Below are 16,002 nucleotides of genomic sequence, written 5' to 3'. Positions count from 1 at the left end.
CATGAGGAGAAAAGTCCAAGTGGATCAAATATTGACCAAACATTTGGTAAGAGGAGAAAAGTCCAAGTGGGTCAAAGGATTGACTGGATATTTGGTGACGAAGTCACAACAAGTCAAGGTTAACCAGATGCTAATCAATTAGGAGTCCTGACAGGTCACGGTTAATCGGATATTGAGTTTGGGAGCCCTCGCCTTGAGTTGAGCAAGTTAGGGTTGGTCAATTAATCGGTCGATCAATTGAACCAGTTCCCAATCGATTAGTTGATTGATTCGGAGAGTGTTGCAAGCAAAGGCAGCACAATCAAATAGTTGATCGATTGGAGAAAAATTTCGTGAGAACAGAAAGGTTCCTAATCGATCAACTGATCGATTGTGCTACTCCCCAATCAATCAGTTAATCAATTGGGGCTGGATTTCTCGTAATGACATGAGGAAGCTGAAATCGATTGGTCAATCGATTCCGAGGTCTTCTGATCGATCCAGCTGCTCCCAATAGATCGACCAATTGATTGGGAGATGACCGTTGCACACGATGTAGGGTTTCGACGGCTGTGATCATTGGGATCTGACATAACAATGAATTGGGAGTAGACCCAATCGATTGAGAGCCCTTAAAATGCTGATAAAAAGGCAACGACAAATTTAAACGCAAAAACTCTTCTCACATCCTCTTCTTTGATTCTCACCGCCGGTTGTTGAAGGTTCTTAGAGGAAAGTGTTGCTGCATTTCTAAGCATCAAGAGGTGTTTTCAAACAAAAAGAGAGTAAGCTAGGATTTCATTGTTGTTAATATTGTAATATTTTATTTATTTAGCTTCTTATTTTCTTCTTGTTGTATTGAGAACTTGTACGAGATATGATCCACCTTCGGTGTATTTTTGAGAAGGAGTGTTTTGATAGTGGATGTGTGAGAGAGGGTTGAATCTTTGAATTAGTAACCTCATCTTAAGGTGGATACGAAGTAAATTCTTATGATAGCATTGGAGATGTAAAATACTGGAAAATAGAGAATAATAATAAGGAAATTTTCTGGAATTTTTGAAAATTTTTCGGGAATTTTTCGGAGTTCGTACGGACGAGTTTACGGGGATAAAAATGGGTCCCAAGAAAGCCTGTTTAAGCTACCCCGTTTTAACGAGGAAATACTTATTTTCTAAATTCTTTTTACTTTTCTATTTCTTTTTCTTTATTTTCTTTTCCTTCCCTTCGTTTCCTTCTTTCCCCGCCGAAGCCTTGCGTGCCCGACACCTCGCCGCACCTTCTCTTCTCCCGATCGCTTGCCCTAACCCCACATCTTCGCAAAACCGCCCGACGACGGTTCCATCCTTCTCCCTCACGACCTCGCTAGAAGCCGAGCACCTCCCCTCTACCTAGCGCCGGAGCCCTAGCTACCGATCCGTCGCCGATCGATTGCCGTCCTTGCCGCAGCACCTTGGCGCCACACGCCTTCGATTAGGACCGGTGCTAGACGTTTCCTCCTGTTCGCCGGCCATGATGAAGACCTAGATCCGAAGCACCTGTTCACCGGCCGCGACTTCTTCTTCCCTAGCCAGTCGACCGCAACTCCCTCACCCTTCCGAGACACCGCCGACCACAGGAGCCTAGTGCCGGCGCTGTATGATCACCGAACTTTCTTCTTTGTTGATCATCTGCACCTTCCAACAGTCCTTCTCCCTAGATCATTGCCCTTGTGCGGGCAGATCTTTGATCAGAAGGGGAAGGATCCGAGTCTAGTCTATCTTCACTGCACCATCCGAATTAGTCATGATACTTCCGGCCATGGGAAGGTATGTGGTGGCGTTGATTCTTGTTGTTCTTTTCTTTCTCTAGCCGATCCTTACTTTGAGCAGTGACAGGGGTAGTTTGATGCTTAGTTGCAAGATTGTAGGCAGTGGCATTTCTTGTTTCTGGCCATTCACGTTCGTGATGCATAACAGGTGTTTGATGAAATGCCTAAGTTTTCTTATCACCTCTATTTGTGTTGGCAACTTCATCGGCGACCACCTGTTGCTGTGAGTAGCTGCAGGGACTGTAGGCATCCGCTATAAGAGGATGTGAGGTAACAAGAACCTCATTCCATGTTGTTGTTTATTTCACGTATTTAGAATTTGATTAGGTGGCGAAATAGATGTGTCTTAAATAAGAATTTGAGTTGATTAAGTAATACTCAGTTGATAGTCTTGAGTTGTTTTGAATTTGTAGTAGACTTGGAGTTGTAAGTTGTTGCAGTATGATTGATAAGTTGAGTGTTTTGTTGTAGATGACTACATAATCGTTAATCAAATTCATTGGATTGATGTTGTGATGGTTTGGTTAGTTGTTGATGATGATGTTAGGTTGATGTCGATTTATGACGGAGATTTAATTTTTATGATAGGTTATTGTGGGTTGATATCATTATATGGTGGCTTAGTAATTAGAGATGATTCATATATAAACCTATTCTAATAGGGTTGTATGGTTAAGGATTATTTAGGGATTTGATTTAGCTATTTAATTCATAAGTAATTAGCTAACTCTATATGTTTGATTTGCAGGACTTTGAGGCGAGACGAACGTCTCGATGAGGGATTGGTTTATCTTCACATTTGAGGCGGGTACCTTGACTTATCTTTTTGATATGTCATGTTGATATGTCTAGTAGGTTATAACTTTTAGTAATAATTATGTTCGTCCTTGTTTCGGTACGTCACTACCGGATACCTGTTACATGCTTGTTTGCTCACCTGATATGAATTTTATGCTAGTACCCACATGATTATATATATATATATATATATGCTCAGAGAGGTAGTGACATACCATGCTTGTTATGTTCAGGACCTAGGTTTTTTATATCCTATCTGACCTGTGTACTTTAGATCTTCGTATTTGACCATCGATATTACGGTACTCATTTTATATATATGGTACTCACTTTATCTTTATGGTTATGCTTATGTTGATCAGATGCATGCTGTGCGATAGTCCGCTCTATTATTGCGAGCACATCGCCAGTTACATGGACTGCACACACCACCACCCGTGGGTTAGTGGTCGATTCAGGCGGTGTGTGTTGCAGTAGGGACTTTGCTCCGTTGGTCTGCTCGTGGGTAGCGTGATGCAATGTGTTAGCCAGCAGGATTCCTCCCGTGTACCGGGAGTTGAGAGCATTGACTCCCCATTTATGATTTGGGGTAGGAGGATAGGTGTACTCGAACAACATCCCGTCCACTCGGTCACTCATCGTGAGTAGTGACGACAGAGTGCACTTGTCACATCCCTACCCACTCGGTCTCACTATCGTGTGAGACGATCGACCGGGGTGACCAGACGCATCATCGCATCATACGCATTTATACATTTATCGCTTGTGTTTCTGCTTATATCGCGTTTGGATGGACGTATGTTCATCGTATAGGATTTATGACACTTCCGGTCCCGACGACCGATTATTACGATAGGTGGCCTGTGAGTCTGACTCTTGACCTTTTCTATTACGATTACCTTCTTTTGTGAGACTCCGTATAGTTATTACTATTTGTTATAGTTTTCTATACATGTCTACTGGAGTTGTTGAACTCACCCCGTGGACACTATCTTTTCGTGTACCAGTCACATGATGTCGCTTGAGTATCACTCTGGTCCCCACATCACATCAGAAGACTTATTGATTTCACTTATGTTTTGTTTGTTTATGTATCAGTTTGTTTAGCTCTGTACTCCGATTTTGTTTTTGGAGTGTTGATGTTGTTATGTGATATTTTGTATTGGTTGTTGGTTGTGTAAACCAAGCCGGCTAGCAGTTTTTGTGCTTTGGTTTGTATTGGGTTTATGTCATTTTCCGTTGTGTTGGTTTTGTTCCAGCCGTGTGGGCTGATGATATATATATAACTGCGTGGTTGTGTGTATATTCCAGCGGCCTGTGGCTGATGTATATTATGTCTGTAGAAATGCTTCAGATTGTCACCCGTACATGGGAGGTGCTGCCGAAATTTCTTCGGACAGTGACTTTCCCGGGGCATGACAATTCAGTGGTATCAGAGCATGTATACGATACTTGCTATGTGTTCTGGATTTTCGAGATTTATCTGATACCAATTTATTTGGTATCAGAGAACGGTTTTTGAGTTTTATATCCCGTTTTTTGGATTTTGTGTTTTAGTTTTCTCGATGTGACTTTTCGAGTTTTGGGACCTGGCAGCAGCAGGACATCTCCAAGCTATAGGAGGTATGTCGGTATATTGTTATCATATACTTCTGTTAGTGTATGCATAGTTGACCATGATAGTTATGACATGTATTAGCACTTTTTATTTAGTACCTGTCTGGTTGTTGTAGCACATATTATATGTGATGGGTTAGCCACTGATCTTGATCAACCTTAATAGAGATTAAGGAATATAGTCTCTGCTGATTTTTCATATCACACCATTAGTAGTATTAGCTTCTATTACTACTAGTTGATTAGCATATTGAGGCACATACCAGCCTCTGCTAGTATTAGCTGGGTAGTGGATAGTATCTATATCTTTATGTTGACCTAGCCAGTAGTATACCATTTTATCTTAATTAATTACATCAGTAGATAATTGATTTACTCTTGTTAGATTGGTCAGTGGAAGATTGATTGACGTTTGTCGACTTGGGTAGTCATAGATTGATATACCTTAGTAGCTTGTGGAGGATTAAGGTATTCTTGATTAGTTAGTAGATGAATGATTTAGTTTTGTTGGTTGATCAGTAGAGGATTGTCATACTCTATTTTTAGAGGTTCGAACCTTTAGGTTATTTGTGCTTAGTTCGATATCTTGAGCACATCGAGTACCTAGCTTATACTGACGTGGGAAAGGACTGAATTAGCCTTATACTATTGTCGGTTTGGTCAATCGATAGAGGATCGATGTATCCTATTCCGTGGGTACATTAATTTTAGACTGTATGTACCTAGTTGGATAACTTAGAACGTTGTATAAGGAATATCAGGTTGATTAGGTCAAATATGTTGATTATTCTTATCTTTGTTTCGTGTACGTATGATTGTTATGAGTTGTAGGAATTCTATGATGGATAGTTCATTTGCAGGTAGGGTGAGTATTCACATCTAGATATGGTTATTGTAGGTTCCTTGTGGGTTATATCTATTTAGTTAACTATACGTGTCTGATTGACATATTGGAGGTATCTTATCGATTTAAATCGGTGTTGTAATATGTACATATGTGTTTGGTGTGGTATCTGAGGTATCTTGTTGATTATGTGTGATTTGTGAGTGCACCTGGGTTTAGTATGCCTTATTGGAAGTATATGTTGATTATACTCTTGGCATGTGTATATATGACATGTGAGTGTTGTTTGAGGGGTATTGTTGATTTTACCTACGATGATATATGCACACGGGTTCGGTATGCATTGTTGGAGGTATCACGGTGATTTATACCTATGTTGTGAGTATGGTTGGTGTGTACTAATTGGAGGATTATGTCGATCATACATATGTTGTGTGAGCACGTGTACCAGGTGTATTGTTGGTAGCAGCATGATGATTCTACTTATGTTGAATGCAGGATGGGGAGTGTCTGAATTATGTCATTTGTTGGATTACCCTGTCAACCCATTTTCCTATCAGTGGGTGAATCACTACGATGTTGATAGATTTGACGATAAGTTTGATTTGATTGCTGGATTGTTATACCTTTGGCTGCCCACAGTGATATGTTGTTGAGTGATCTCGTGCAGCCTCTAGTTGGATAGTTAGGTGCCTTGGACACTTATGGATCGTTTGTGGTGGAGCGGAGCTCCCACATATTATTGTTGGTTTGTGGTAGATCGTTGCTCTTACATATTTTGGATTGTTGTGGTAGAGTGTTACTCCTACATATTGAAGATTTCTTGTGGTAGAGCGTTGCTCCTACATATGTGGTATTTTTCTGTGATGGAGCGTTGCTCTCACACTGGTGGATCTATTCTTAGATAATTATATTGTTGGTGATCAGATTCCTGACTTGTTGTCGGGGATCTTATGGTTAGAAATGCCTGTGATATAGACGTTATGTGTCTTGGTGTTACCATTAGGCTTACAGTGCCTTAGATGTGTTCAGGGACTCGATGATTCTGGTATTCTAGGATGTTTGGATCGGTTTCCATTGTATTTGTTGACGATGTGGTGATCTATTTCTGATCCGAGGTGGGTCACGTACACCATCTTCGCATAGTTCTAGAGATGTTTGGATGTAAACGTCTATATGTGAAGATCAGTAGTGCGTATTTTGGTTGTCTTCTGTGTGATGATGAGACACATGGTCACCAGTAGGAGTATACCGTGGTTCCACAGGAGATAGAGGTTGATATCGTTGGGAGTAGACGGAGTCTAAAGATGAGACTCGCAACTCCCTTTGTCGAGCTAGTTATTACCGGAGGCTCGTTGGGAGTTTTTCCACGCGTTGCTATGCCACTGACACGCCTGACCAGGAAAGGCGTGAAGTTTACGTGGTTTGAGGACTACGAGACCAACTTCCAGGAACTGAAGCGAAGATTAGTGTCGGCTCCAGTTTTGATTTTTACCTTCTGGAGAGGATAGACTCGTGCTCTATACCGACGCATCTCTACAGGTTTTGGGCGTTGTTTTGATGCAGCATGGTAGGGCAGTCTCCTACTTCTCGGCAGTTGAAGGAGCATGAGGGGAACTACCCAGTACATGACTTGTGGCTGATCGCCATTATTTTACTTTGAAGATTTGGCAGTGTTATCTGTACGGTGTTACATTTGAGATTCTCACTGACCATAAGAGTCTCAAATATCTGTTCACTTAGAAAGAGCTTAATCTCCGACAGAGGAGATGGATGGAGTTCCTGAAGGACTACAAATGTACCATTAGCTACCACCCGGGGAAAGCTAATGTGGTTGCCAATGCACTTAGCCGAAAGTCCAGAGGGATTTTGGCTTGCCACCGAGTTTCAGTTACAGACTTGGTTCAGGATTTCTCCGAATTGGGCCTTGAGGAGCAGGGATGGACAGAGCAGGGTATTCTTGTTACCATGGTTGCTCAGTCGTCGATCAGGACGAGGATCCAAGAGGCCGGGCTGGTAATAAACATTTGCAATTTATAGGCAGCCAGATAGCTTCCGGGCAGCAGACCGAGTTCACACGAGACGAAGAGGGTATTTTATACTTGCGAGGTAGATTATGCGTATCTCAGTCTCATCCGGTCTTACAGGAGCTACTTCAGGAGGCTCATCGCTCTCGATTTGTGGTCCACCCAGGCGGGACCGCATGTATCGAGATTGGAGGCGTTCTTATTGGTGGAACGGTATAAAGAAAGACATCGCGAAATTTGTAGCTAGATGTCTTGTCTGTCAGCAGGTGAAGGCTGAGCATCAGAGACCTGCCGGATTACTTCAGCGGATTTCTATTCCCTAGTGGAAATGAGAACATATTACTATGGACTTTGTGGTGGGTTTGTTGAGGACACGACGAGACCATGACGCGATTTGGGTAATCGTTGATCGATTAACCAAATCCGCGCACTTCTTAGCGATCCGGAGGACTGATTCCCTGGATCGATTGACAGATTTGTATTACCGGGAGATCATCATATTACATGGTGTCCTTTTGACTATTATTTCGGATAGAGACCCTCGGTTCACGTCTCGATTCTGACAGAGTCTGCAGTAGACTTTGGGCACTCAGCTCTATTTCAATACAACGTTCCATCCGCAGACAGATGGATAGTTGGAGCGAACCATTCAGACTCTAGAGGACTTGCTGAGGTCATGTGTATTGAATATTAGTGGCCGTTGGGAGGACCACTTGCTATTAGTAGAGTTCGCCTATAACAACGGTTTGCATTCGGCTATCTGGATGTCACCGTTTGAAGCGTTGTATGGTAGGCCTTATCAGACACCCACCCTCTGGGATGAGGTTGGGGAGGCCCAGTTGTTGGGACCTCATAGAGCTCAGCATGAGGCAGATTTGGTCCGTACTATCGGACGGAGGATGTCAAAGACGCAGGATTGCCAGAAGTGTTATGCTGATTGTAGACGCAGATCCTAGGAGTTCCCTATTGGTGATCATGCTTTTCTGTGAGTTACACCCACGAAAAAGGGTGAAGATATTTGGCCTCAGAGGTAAGTTAGCTCCGCGATACATTGGACCTTTCCAGATCCTCGAGAGGATTGGAGCGGTAGCTTATCGGTTGGTCACAACCACTGTCCTTGGCAGACGCCCACGACGCATTCCATGTATCTATGCTGAGAAGATACATACCCGATCTGACACATGTGCTGACAGATATCTCAGTTCCATTTCAGCCTGACGTTACTTATGAGGAGGTTCTGGTACAGATTCTGGACCGGAAGGAACGTCAGTTGCGGAACAAGACTATCCGGTTGGTTAAAGTCGGATGACAGCATCATTCAGACGAGGAGGCTACTTGGGAGCTCGATGGTACGATCCGAGCTCGATATCTCCATCTTTTCACTTGAGGTATGTGAGTTATTTTTCCGTTCAGCATTTATACTTTCTATCGGTTGTTAGTACTTGCTAATGGTAGATAACGAAATTTGAGGACCAAATTTTTTATTAGTGGGGGAGAATGTAAAATACCAAAAAATAGAGAATAATAATAAGGGAATTTTCTGGAATTTTTGGAAATTTTCGAGAATTTTTTGGAGCTCGTACGGATGAGTTTGAGGGGATAAAAATGGGGTCCAAGAAAGCCTGTTTAGACTACCCCGTTTTAACGAGGAAATGCTTATTTTCTAAATTCTTTTTAATTTTCTATTTCTTTTTCTTTATTTTCTTTTCCTTCCCTTCGTTTCCTTCTTTCCCCGCCGAAGCCTCGCGTGCCCGACACCTCGCCGCACCTTCTCTTCTCCCGATCGCCTGCCCTAACCCCACATCTCCGCAAAACCGCCCAACGACGGTTCCATCCTTCTCCCTCACGACCTCGCTAGAAGCCGAGCACCTCCCCTGTACCTAGCGCCGGAGCCCTAGCTACCGATCCGTCGCCGATCGATTGCCATCCTTGCCGCAACACCTTTGCGACACACGCCTTCGATTAGGACCGGTGCTAGACGTTTCCTCCTGTTCGCCGACCACGATGAAGACCTAGATCCGAAGCACCTGTTCATCGGCCGCGACTTCTTCTGCCCTAGCCGGTCGACCGCAACTCCCTCACCCTTCCGAGACACCGCCGACCACAGGAGCCTAGTGCTGGCGCTGTATGATCATCGAACTTTCTTCTTTGTTGATCATCTGCACCTTCCAGCAGTCCTTCTCCCTAGATCATCACCCTTGTGCGGGCAGATCTTTGATCAGAAGGGGAAGGATCCGAGTCTAGTCTATCTTCACTGCACCATCCGGATTAGTCATGATACTTCCGGAAGGTATGTGGTGGCGTTGATTCTTGTTGTTCTTTTCTTTCTCTAGCCGATCCTTACTTTGAGCAGTGATAGGGGTAGTTTGATGCTTAGTTGCAAGATTGTAGGCAGTGGCGTTTCTTGTTTTTGGCCATTCACGTTCGTGAAGCATAACAGGTGTTTGATGAAATGCCTAAGTTTTCTTATCACCTCTGTTTGTGTTGGCAACTTCATCGGCGACCACCTGTTGCTGCGAGTAGCTGCAGGGACTGTAGGCATCCGCCGTAAGAGGATGTGAGGTAACAAGAACCTCATTCCATGTTGTTGTTTATTTCACGTATTTAGAATTTGATTAGGTGGCGAAATAGATATGTGTCTTAAATAAGAATTTGAGTTGATTAAGTAATACTCAGTTGATAGTCTTGAGTTGTTTTGAATTTGTAGTAGACTTGGAGTTGTAAGTTGTTGCAGTATGATTGATAAGTTGAGTGTTTTGTTGTAGATGACTACATAATCGTTAATCAAATTCATTGGATTGATGTTGTGATGGTTTGGTTAGTTGTTGATGATGATGTTAGGTTGATGTCGATTTATGACGGAGATTTAATTTTTATGATAGGTTATTGTGGGTTGATATCATTATGTGGTGGCTTAGTAATTAGAGATGATTCATATATAAACCTATTCTAATAGGGTTGTATGGTTAAGGATTATTTAGGGATTTGATTTAGCTATTTAATTCTTAAGTAATTAGCTAAATCTATATGTTTGATTTGCAGGACTTTGAGGCGAGACGAACATCTCGACGAGGGATTGGTTTATCTTCACATTTGAGGCGGGTACCTTGACTTATCTTTTTGATATGCCATGTTGATATGTCTAGTAGGTTATAGCCTTTAGTAATAATTATGTTCGTCCTTGTTTCGGTACCTCACTACCGGATACCTGTTATATGCTTGTTTGCTCACCTGATATGAATTTTATGCTAGTACCCACATGATTATATATATATATATATGCTCAGAGAGGTAGTGACATACCATGCTTGTTATGTTCAGGACCTAGGTTTTTTATATCCTATCTGACCTGTGTACTTTAGATCTTCGTATTTGACCATCGATATTACGGTACTCATTTTATATATATGGATATGGTTATGCTGATCAGTTTATTGCTATGCTTAGTGTCATGCATCATGATTGCATACTGTGCGATAGTCCGCTCCATTTTTGTTGAGCACATCGCGATATATGGATCTGCACACACCACCACTCGTGGGTTAGTGGTCGATTCAGCAGTGTGTGTGTTGCGGTAGGGACTTTGTTTGGCTCAGTTGATCCGCTCGTATGCCGTGATGCAGCGTGTTAGCGAGGATTCCTCCCGTAATCGTGTCGGGAGTTGAGAGCATCAGCTCCCCATTTATGATTTGGGGTAGGAGGATAGGTGTACTCACAAAGATCTCGTCCACTCGGTCCACTCATCGTGAGTAGTGACGACAGTGCACGGTTGTCACGACCCTACCCTCGGTCTCACTATTGTGTGAGATGGTACCGTGGCGTCGGGGGTGACGGGATCATCGTTGGCATCATCGCATTTATCATTCTTGCTTGTGTTCACGCACTTATATCGCGTTTGGATGGATCGTATGTTTGACATGCATCTGAGTTTATGACACTTCCGACGACCGATTATTACGATAGGTGGCCACGATGAGTCGATACTCTTCAGCCTTTTCTATTATGCATTACCTTCTTTTGTTCAGGAGACTGTACTCCATAGTTATTACTATTTGTTATAGTTTTCTATACATGTCTACTGGTATCTGCTGAGTTGTTGAACTCACCCCTGTGGACACTATCTTTTTCAGGTACCAGGTTGTTATGATGTCGCTTGGAGTATCCTGTCTGCTGGTCCCCACGTCACATCAGAAGACTTATCGGTTTCACTTATGTTTTGTTTGTTCATGTATCAGTTTGTTTAGCTCTGTACTCCGGTTTTATTTTTGGAGTGTTGATGTTGTTATGTGATATTTTGCATTGGTTGTTGGTTGTGTAAGCTTAGCCGGCTAGCAGTTTTTGTGCTTTGGTTTGTATTGGGTTTCTGTCATTTTCCGTTGTGTTGGTTTTGTTCTAACCGTGTGGGCTGATGATATATATATAACTGCGTGGTTGTGTATATATTCCAGCCGCCTGTGGCTGATGTATATTATGCCTGTAGAAATGCTTCAGATTGTCACCCGTACAGGGGAGGTGTTGCCGAAATTTCTTCGGACAGTGACTTTCCCGGGGCGTGATAGGGGAGCTTTACTTCGAGTTTATCAGTTGCAACAACATCTACAAAGCGAGCAAGTGAGCGAGACACGATATTCACCCCCTCTAGCTCCGGAGTGTTCCAACAAGTGGTATCAGAGCGAGGTCGTTTTCACCGGACTTATCGCCAGAAAGGACAAAGAGATAGAGGAAGAAGAAGAAGTTGAAGCCTAAAGTCAACATGTCAAAGAATTTATCAAAAGAGTTCAACTTCAAGATGGATTTCTGAGATGAACTTAGATATGCAACAAGAATGCCTCCACCATTTATATCTACAAGCTTTGATTCTTGGAAATCAAGAATCAAAAGCTTCTTCATGATGAAGATAGAGTAATGATTTACTCTAATGGAAGGCTTTCAAGCTTCAACAAACGACAAAAACAAAATCCTCAACAAGATCAAATGGAGCAAGGAGCAAATTCAAAGAAGCTAGGCCAATGACAAAGTAACCATGCTGTTAGTCAATCTATTGTCGAGCAACATATTGAGCCAAATTTGGGAATACCAAGAGCCAAGAAGCTTTGGAGCAAGTTGACAAAGTTTCATGAAGACCCCTTCACTATACCGAATCAAGACAAATCTAAAGAAGGAGATTCAATGGATTAAGAAGAAGAAGATTCATCCTCAAGAGAGCGTCAAGACAAAGGTAAAGGCGCATACTCTTTATTTGATGTGCATGAGGATTCAGATGTTAAGAGGTGTTCAACATTTGAGGAGGATATTCAAGAAGTCTCCACCTTAAGGATTGAGGGGGAGCGTCATTCATTGACACCTGAGCAAGAAGAAACTTCTACCTCTTAGTCAAATGAAGAGAAAGATGGTTCCACATCTAAAAATCAAGAAAAAATAAATGGAGGATCAAGTGTCATCTCTACAAGTAAAGGTATAAAAATGTTAAATTGTAATAATAAAAATCACATTGTATACTTTGAATGTAGGGAAATAGGATACTACAAAAGTAAGTATCCAAAGTTGACCAAGGAGAGGGGTAAAGTGGCACCAAAGGCTAAGGAGAAGCTAAGAAAGGTTGACCCCATGGTACGAAAGGGCAAAGAGCACATTTTGTGCTTCTTGTGTAGTCAAAAATGACATTACTGGAGTCAATGCCAACAGAGGAAGATACCGACCAAGAGTCAAGAAGAAAGCTCAACTCAAGGGAGAGCTTTGATCAAACATGTCTTGTCGTAAAACAAGTATAAATCAAAGTTAAATTATGATCCCTAGCAAATACAATATAGGGAAACTCAAGTCATCTCCTTAAGACCATTGTAATATCTTTGCGAACACTAATTCTAATTGATTGAAGGTAAGAATAGGGGGAATTGTTTTCAAGATTAAAGGCTAATGAACAAAATAGAGAAAAATCATTCTCCTGACCAATCTACTATTTAAGAATGGAAACATCCCAACAGAGTCTAACCAAGTAATCTGAAATGAGGACTATGAGAAGAAAGGGGTAGCTGATCTAAACCTTCCTAATCAAGAAACATTTCAGTCCAACTTAAGAACAACTCAAAAGCTTAAGAAAATTATCTCAAGTGCATAAAATCTCCAAGCAATCACTGGAGATTTGGAAACATGTAAAGCAAACAATAAGAAGTGTATCTCTCCTATAGATTGTTCACATGAACCCTAATCAGGAAACATTTTCAGAAACTTAGCCGTAGAAGGAAGACAGTGGAAATGGGAAAACTGCCGATCAACACCAGGGAAAGAGAAGGATCCTTCCTTGCCATTGGCTAGAGATGAATCTCCCTAGTGATCTGCTTCTTCCACCTCCAGTTGTGTCTCTGGTTCCTTCCAAGTCGCTCTTGCGGTCGCCAAAGAAAAACCCAGATCCCCCTTACTGTGCTTCATCTCCCTCTTTTATATCCTCTTCCAAACCCCATCCGATGGTGGTAAGTAACTCATATCTCATCTGAGCGGTTGGAGTCAAATGTGATATCAATGGCTCAGATCATGTTGGATTTAAAATGGATGACTGAAGTTAATTTGAGTTGCTCCTTCCAATCCATCCCAATTTGATCAAACCAAACTCTATTCTCCACTACAATCCCTTGCAAAGAAATGAAACTAGATGAATTAAGTACAAAACCTCAATTATATCTAATATTTAATTCTAATGCATACTCAAGTTTCAATTCAGAAGAATACGTTTTCAACCCATAAATTGGTTATGAACTAAAATCAAAATCAAAAGCTTAGCACCCAAACATGTTATCAAATTAATTACTTATCAAGCTCTAAAGAGCAAATCTATGGTATCATTTATTGATGAAATTCTTCTAAGTAATGATAAAAGTATGCTAGATCAAGTTTATATCATTTTAATACTATTTATCATAAAAATAGAAAGCATGATAAGATTAAGGAAAAATATGTTTCATATCATGTTAGGGCTACCTCACCTAAGGATAGGAAGGTAGAAAATAATTTAGGCAAAAATTCTAAGGAAATTAGATATGTTCCTAAGAAAAGGAAAACTCAAGAATTTAATGAAAAATCAAAATTTTAGGATAGAAAACCAAGTTTTGAGGTCAAGACTTGATAAATTGGAAAAAACCCTAAAGAGAATGAAAAATATTTTTAAGGGGTCAAATGAACATAAACTAGGGATAGATAGACAAAAGTCATTCAATGACCATAGATGTTTGTAATACAAACCAAAAGGCAAGAAGGATGTGACTTCATACCATAGGATGTCATATAACTATGTAATCAATCCTAGGTTAAGTGGTCAAGTCAAGGCTACAAGGGAGGTCATCCCTAGAGTTCACCTTGAAAAGACCAATGTGACTAAGGCTTTTAAGAAGCCTATGAAAGTCACTAAGAATGTCATAAGGAAAGTTATCCCTAGAGTTGACCTAGAGGAGTCTAGTATGACCAAGGCTTCTAAGAAGACTAGGAAGGTAATTAGGAAGGTAACTAGGAAAGTTATCCCTAGTGAATACCTAGCATACCCAAGGAGCACCAATAAAGTTGACCTAGAGAAGCCTACAAAAGTCATTAAGAAGGTCACAAGGGAAATTATCCCTAGAGTTGACCTAGAGGAGTCTAGCATGACCAAGACTTCTAAGAAGCCTAGGAAGGTCATTAGGAAGGTAATTAGGAAAGTTATCCTTAGTGAGTGTTGTTGGTACCCCAAGGTTGTTTTGATGTGATCAAATAAGTTAGATTAGGTTCTGTTGTGCTTAACCCTGTGTCTAAGTGTGCAGGGACTTAGGAGCACAGAAAGTTGAGCAAAAGACGCAACTAGCGAGAAGGACGACACAGGAGAGAACCGACGGGCTCGGTTCATCTGAGGGATGAGGTGTTGCGGAAGAGTACACTGGCGGACGAGAAGGGAGCGTGCGGTGTTTCCGAGGGATGAGAAGATGGAGCGGAAGATTGCTAGAGGAGCAAAAGATGCAGCTAGCTAAAAGGTCAGCACGGGAGAGAGAGCCAACGGGCTCGACGTGTCCCAGGGATGAAAAGTTGTGGAAGAGTACGCTGGCAGACGAGAAGGAAGCACGCGGTGATTTTGAGGGATGAGAAGCCGGAGTGCAAGGTTGCTTGAGAAGGCCGGAAGTTGGGTTCGGGTGAACCCTATTCCAGATGAACAAAATCACCCAAGCGAGCGGAGTCGGAGTGGAAGACCCGGACCGAGGCGAACGGAATTGGAGCAGAGGGCCTGGACTAAAAAAGTCAACTATGTTGACTTTGTGGGTCCAGTGCTCGGACCCATTCCAGGCATCCGGAACCCAAATTTTATCGACGTGGACTTTGACCGACACATCAGGGTTAGAATTCTATCCCACTCCAGGCATCTGGAACCATTTCAGGCGCTCCGACCAAGACTATAAATACAGTCTTGGTCCCAAAAGTTAATAACGACAAGCATTTTGATAAAGTGTGTTTCTCTTTATTAGTTTAGCTTCATTTTTCTGTGCGTTAATTTCTATAAAGAGACTTCTTCGCCTGAAGGAGAATCAGTGTGTTTCACTTCCTTGGATTAACAACTTTGTCGGTTGTAATCAAATAAATCTGTGAGCCTCGTCTTTTTGTTTATCTCTTATTTTATTTATGCAAGTTTTAGCTTAATTAAGTTATAAGTTTGAGGAAGGTATTCTTGTTTTGTTTTTGTGCAGGGGCTATTCACCCCCCTGTAGTCGCTAGCCAAGGGTCCTATAAGTGGTATCAGAGTGAGGACGCTTCAGAAGGACTAACCGCCGACCGAAGCAAAGAAACCAATGGCCGGACCAAGCCTTGTTCCACTAAAATTCGAGGGAGAATTCACACGCTGAAAATGTCGAATGGAGGTATTTCTAAAAATTGACTTTGAGATTCTTTTAATAAACAAGTATGATTTTGTAGTT

At 41.8% G+C, this 16,002-nt stretch overlaps 1 long non-coding RNA gene across 1 annotated transcript; it reads left to right on the top strand.

Annotated features, from left to right (window-relative positions):
• Nucleotides 1-1,185: 1,185 nt before the first annotated feature.
• LOC122017215 lies at nucleotides 1,186-2,598 on the top strand. The gene is made up of 3 exons (XR_006121289.1): nucleotides 1,186-1,787; nucleotides 1,938-2,059; nucleotides 2,538-2,598. It is a non-coding gene; the product is annotated as an uncharacterized LOC122017215 (long non-coding RNA).
• Nucleotides 2,599-16,002: the final 13,404 nt, after the last annotated feature.

This window comes from Zingiber officinale, chromosome 8B (genome assembly GCF_018446385.1).
Source record: "Zingiber officinale cultivar Zhangliang chromosome 8B, Zo_v1.1, whole genome shotgun sequence".
Classification (NCBI taxonomy): Eukaryota; Viridiplantae; Streptophyta; class Magnoliopsida; order Zingiberales; family Zingiberaceae; genus Zingiber; species Zingiber officinale.
This window is presented reverse-complemented; position numbering and strand designations above follow the sequence as displayed.